The sequence below is a fragment of the Microtus oregoni genome, unplaced genomic scaffold, assembly GCF_018167655.1.
Source record: "Microtus oregoni isolate MIOR12 unplaced genomic scaffold, Mior012 000014F_ref0000157, whole genome shotgun sequence".
Taxonomy (NCBI): domain Eukaryota; kingdom Metazoa; phylum Chordata; class Mammalia; order Rodentia; family Cricetidae; genus Microtus; species Microtus oregoni.
Window position 1 is genome coordinate 32,201,338 of NW_024543073.1, and position 5,915 is coordinate 32,207,252.

Sequence of the window (5,915 nt, forward strand, 5' to 3'; positions counted from 1 at the left end):
TATATGGAATATGAATGAAAACTTTGCCTAATTCAACACTCATGTAGTTCACAAATAACAAAGGATGGGAGCAATGCTCTCGTTATTTAAAATGTCATGTCCATGTAGCAACAAAGAAATAATTGCTTGGCCTACCTGACCCAGCAGTTCACATTAATGACATGTTGGCAGAATATTTATTTTTAATTCAGAAGGAATCATTACTTTCTATTTTGAACACGAAATGAGACTTCACTGATATTTGAGTAAATGTTCATTTCCCTGCTGCCCTCAGATGAACAAGAAGAGTTCAAAGCTAAGGAAAGGGTCAGCTCAGTTCCCTCAAATTTCAGTGGAACTTTTCATCCAAGTAGACGGACAAGTCCCGTTGCACTGGAAGTCAAGAGGACCCTACCAAAACTACGAAGGCTGCTCCAGCCTCCCATCACTGGCTGGGCCTGCTCCTTATCTGTGGCTAGTGGGAAGGAGAAAAGAGCTGTTCAGACCAGTAGCACTGTGAGAAAGAGTGGGTGGTGAGAAATTCTGTCCCAGCTCCCTTTTGGGAAGCGAAAAGGAAACATCCCTTTCACCAGGCAGATGAAAAGCCCAAGAGAATCACACATGAGCTTCAAAGAAGTGAGAAAAGGGGGGCAGGCCATGTATCCTCACTGGACTGGTGGCTCCTGTTCAGTCACCTCTGTGCCCATGTAAGAAAGAAGCAGACCTGCTCTGAGAGTCAAGGGAGCACCGAGGAGGACCCATATGGAGGTGTTAAGTCTATAATCCAAGCTGAAGGGCCTATAAGTAGGAAAGAGTAAGTGAGGCAACACCCTCTGCTGGGGCTGAGTTCCTTGGTACCCTCAGATAAGCCAATGTTCAGGGAGATCTGGGCTGAGCCCTCCAGATGTAAGCCATCTCAGCAGTGAGCACTAACCGAGAGGCAAATCAACTTTCCTCTCAGCTTCTGTAAGTCAGGTGTGACAGACCTAGTCTAGGAAGCTAAATAAGCATCTTGTTGACACAGGCTCTCAGTGTGAGATCCTTCCTCAGTGCTAAAGTGAGGACACACCACGCTTTCTTCCTCACTACCCTTCAATCACTGTAGAAAGATGGTAAAACAACATTTCAAGACATCTCAAGTATTTAAACCTCACACTGAAGTGGACCAAATTAACCCAGTAAGTTATAGAAGTTGATAGGATTGTCTTAGGACACCACGACCCAGACAGAAAAAGTCTCAACAATATGCTTGAAGGCAAATTTCTTAAATGCTAATAATCCCATTGATTGAAATTCCACGATAAAGTGCGGAGATTTTTTTAGATACTGTTGTGTTCAAGGTCCAGACACCCAAATGACCACCAAGAGACCAAATCCAATGCAAAACAAGAGTCTTTAATGAGTATTTAATGTGAGTTAACTTGGGCGCGCCTCTCCATCCATCTGACACAGCAACAGAGCAGTAGACTCCTGAAATAAGGCCAGGGAGTGGGTTTTAATAGTGGTTAGGCAAGGGGAGGAGGGGCTTGGTGTATCCCAAAATTGCATAGTTACAGACTTGGGATTGGTTCAAACCCTTGTTAGGGGTATCTGGACTGAGCTGATTGGCTACTTCGGGTCTAGGGAATTGTAACGTTTTATTCTCAGCAGGAGGGCACCTAGAGTTGTTTTGTGCGCTTGTGATTGGCTTTTCCCTGGGTGTGTGTGTGGGGGGGTGTGTTTACAGTTCTTATTGTAACTAGGGCTAAGGTCAGAGGCAATCATGAGGCTGCATCTAGCTCAGATCTTTGTGCTATGGCTGCAGTTCCTCTGAGGCCTGGGTCTCTCAAAACAAAACATGAATTTGCCTAGTTTAGATTTATATTTAATTCTTCCTAAGTGCTTTAGAATATGTGTGTGTGATGCTTGAGAACTCTGTAAGTTACCAGTATGTTCTGAGATATGATATGACATATTCTAGGCCAGACCTCTACAGAGAAGTCTCTAGGTCTCTAGCAGACCAGATAACTGCCTAGCTCTGCTTGTATACAGTAAACTCAAGTCAGGCCTCAGCGTATAAGTAAAACTCTCAGAAGAATAACCAAGTACAATGAAAAGTTCCACTTAATATTCTAATAAAAAAAATGTCTTTGCTGCAACCAAAAGGCACTAGCCCAAGATTTTCCTTTTGTGAATTCTAGGCCAATGTCCCACTGATTGAACTGTGAGCTGACTTTGGAATAAAAAAAAAAAAAGCTACAAATAGGATCTCTGGCACAAATATGATTGCTTTGGCTGTATCAGCCTAACCCTTTAGATTCATGTCCTATTTGCTCAGCATTGGAAAGAATGATATCGAAGCTTAATACCAGCAAAAACAAGTGCTTCGCTGGGATTGACTCTTGCGCTTGGGAAAATTAAGAAGCCTGTTATTTGAACCAGGGTCCTTAATTTTCTATGGTGTTAATAGCAGACAGTGATTCTATGAACATAGCCCATGAAAGCACCCTGCTACCAGCAGCCATATAAAACAATCGAGGTCAAGTAGAAGGAAACATTACACAAAGTACATTTGTCCAGGAGTGCTTTCTTGAGCAGAAATCAGGGATGCATTTGTAGGATAGCACATCTGCATCAGCCTTAGATGCAAAACTGAAAATTGATATGCCAATCTACTTAAAATATTGTTTGTGTATTTATAGTAACACATGAACTCAAAACACAAAACTCAAAATGCTATGCCTGTTTATTTAGTAATAAATGTGTGATACTATAAATAACTTATTGAAAAGGATGTAGAAGTATACTTATATATAATAGAAAGACTGTACATCAATAGTGTTTATATTATTCTAAAAGCACAGATATCATAAAATGGCCATAATTGCTTCTTATTTAACTTCACTTAAATCATGTGTTTCTGCTACAAGTTCATAATTTAGATTCACATGAGTAATCTGTATGCCTTAGTTTGAACTTCTTTTGTCTTTATTTTGAAGGAATGAAAGCATTGATGTAAATAATTTTTTTTCTCAAAATAACAGGAAAAAATATTCTTTTACTTGCAATATTCCAAGGGGAAATCACCTTAAAATTGACTTACTCTATAAAACTACTCTTGTCAACCTTGTAAGGATGACAATGTGACTGTCAACTTATTCTAATGACTCATGATTTGAGCCAAATTTAGATATAGTTCAGTCTTTACTGTACACATATCTTATTTTGAATTAATCAAAAATAAAAGTGAAATCTGTTGTCCTGCCCTAAACAAATACAACTAATTTACAAAATCCAAATATCTAATTTAATGTGTATTCCATATGCATTCAGTCTCCACGTGCATTCATCTTAACACTAGCAAACAAGATGGATTACAATACACAAAAATTGTTTCTTCCACCTGCTTGGATAAACCTAGGGAGTGTAAAACTCTATAAGATATCTAGTGTCATAAGGTTTATAGTGCGATAGTTTTAGAAACATAGAGCTTTTGCATTCTTAAATGATTAACTCAAAATCCTTTCCACATTTCAAATGAAAGAAAAATAAAACAAAGGAAAGAGGGTGGAGACAAACGAAAACTGTGGTATCTGAAGGCTAGAACAAATTACTGAACTAGGTAGCTAAGTACTGCTGATGGTACTTATAGGTTTAGAAAAAAAAGAGGTGCTGTTGTTCAGAATACAAAGCCAGTAAAGAGAAATTCATGTTGTCAACAAATATTTATAAAGATTTCAGTGAGTCAGAAACTGGTCTAAGAGTTGTTGAAGCACCAATGAGCCGCCTAAATAAATTTCTCCTGTTACAGAGCTGGTGTACTCAGTGAAGAGGCTGATAATCAGTTCCATAAAGCCACGTGCACTTCAGCAGTCCATAAAAATCAGAGCTGGGAAGACACAGACTTTGATGAGAATATGGGCCAGGAAAGGACTTCCACAAATGGCGAGCCACATGCAGAGATGGGGGCATATGGAGAATACCAGAACAGATCTGGGGACGATCCCACCAAGAGGATGAGGGAAGGTGCCACAGGGTTGAAGTCCTGCTGCTCACCAGTTGTTCCTGCATCACTCCATTAGATCCTCTAGATGTGCTCATTTCTTATTAGGTTTTCAAGAATAATTTCTTACTAAAGGATAACTTTGATTTCTATGCACTAATATCTATATCACCTAACCACGTCGTCTTTATAAATAACATTTGCTTAGAGAGTAGGAAGAGTCTTAGAAGTGAAGAAGTCCATGGTCTCATTTTACAGATATGCACACTCCCCACACCAGCTGCCTGCAGACAGAGCAAAGAACAGAACTAGACAGTGCTCGTGACCTCACTTGTCTTGTGAATATTTGTATTCATCATTCTTATATTAGACTCTAATTTCCTTGAATGTGTCCCTGCATTGGGGTCTAGTACGTATGTTACTTGTACTGGGAGTGCCAAACATTTAGTAAATAGATATCACCCTACTGTGTTGGCCGTCCTTCTAGACGTTTCCCTCTTAAGCAAGCTCTTCAACTTTTTTTATTCCTCAGTAAGTTGATGTACTTTGTCAACTGATCCATAAGAACCGAAAATTTAAGCATGATTTCTGTCAAATACAGGTTAGAAAAGAAGGCACATTATGAGCACACAGAAATTTGGCACATTTCCATGTCAACATGGCTATACTACTGAATTAAATGAAATTTCTATGGAAATCATTTAATGAAGGAACCTTACTCTTCCTTTAGAGATCTGCATACACTATTCACTTGGAATAAATAATCAGAATTGATACCACACAAAATTTGGACGTGTATTCTCAATCTTAATTCTCTCTCTTTCTCTCTCTCTCTCTCTCTCTCTCTCTCTCTGTGTGTGTGTGTGTGTGTGTGTGTGTGTGTGTGTGTGTGTGTTTATGTGTGTAATCAACAAACATTTTTACCAACAACATGGGGTTTACTGGGTTTTTATTCTGGCAACATGCATAAATCCAAACCAAAGCTGAGAAGGCTATTCTCACTTCTCCTGTAGGTTTTTTCTACAACAAGATGTAATTTGGTAGCATGAGAGTTTGTAACTTAGAAGCTGACAATGCAAACAAAAGTAATTTTTCCCTAAATTTGTCTTTTCTTCACATAAACAATTGTAAAATAAGAATCAATTTCTTGCAGAAACATAGTCAAAAAAGAAAAGAAAGAAAAAGTGCCCGGGTTTCTGTGCCTGAGTTTCCAGTACTTCTCAGAGCATAAGCTAAATGTCCCAGCTTTTCCACTATGCCGCAGTTCAGAGAATGTGCTGGGAACAGGATGCAAAAGCAACTCAGCTGGAAAATCTCTTAGATGAAATATTTTTGTCAAGCACTTTTCTCATGTGAATTTGATTCTAGTTTGGTCTATACCAGTCACCAGGGCATGGTATCCATTTTGCCTCATGTCCTGGGGGCTTTAAAAAATAGAAAAGAAAGAAAGAAACTACACATGGCTCAAGAGAACAAGAGCAATAGCAAAACAACCATGTTTAACAGGAGCTGTGTCTGTCCTGAGGTCAATAGATAAGAGTCTAGTTCTGATACCCTCTAAGGTCCTTTCCTCTGACAGAATGACAGCAGGGCAAGTTGCTTGAGGCTCTCTTCCTAGTTTTCTTTCTTCACAAAACCAGACACATAATTATACACAAGGATTCATTTCTCTTTTTTAGAGATACAGGTGGAACTTGGTAGCTTTTTATTCAAAGTAAACAATAACAACCTGAATATTAAAGTATGCTTTGCCCCAGATGTGCCGATGTCTCAACAGGCCCTTTCTTATATTAAGGGGAACAAGACAAACACACAACTGCCTATCAAGTTTCCATCTTAGAAAGCTGATATCCAGAACCATACAGCCACTGATGCAGTGTGTATCATCTGATCAAATATATAACACACACACACAAAGAAGCTAAGAGAGTCGTGTGAACATATGATGGCAGAA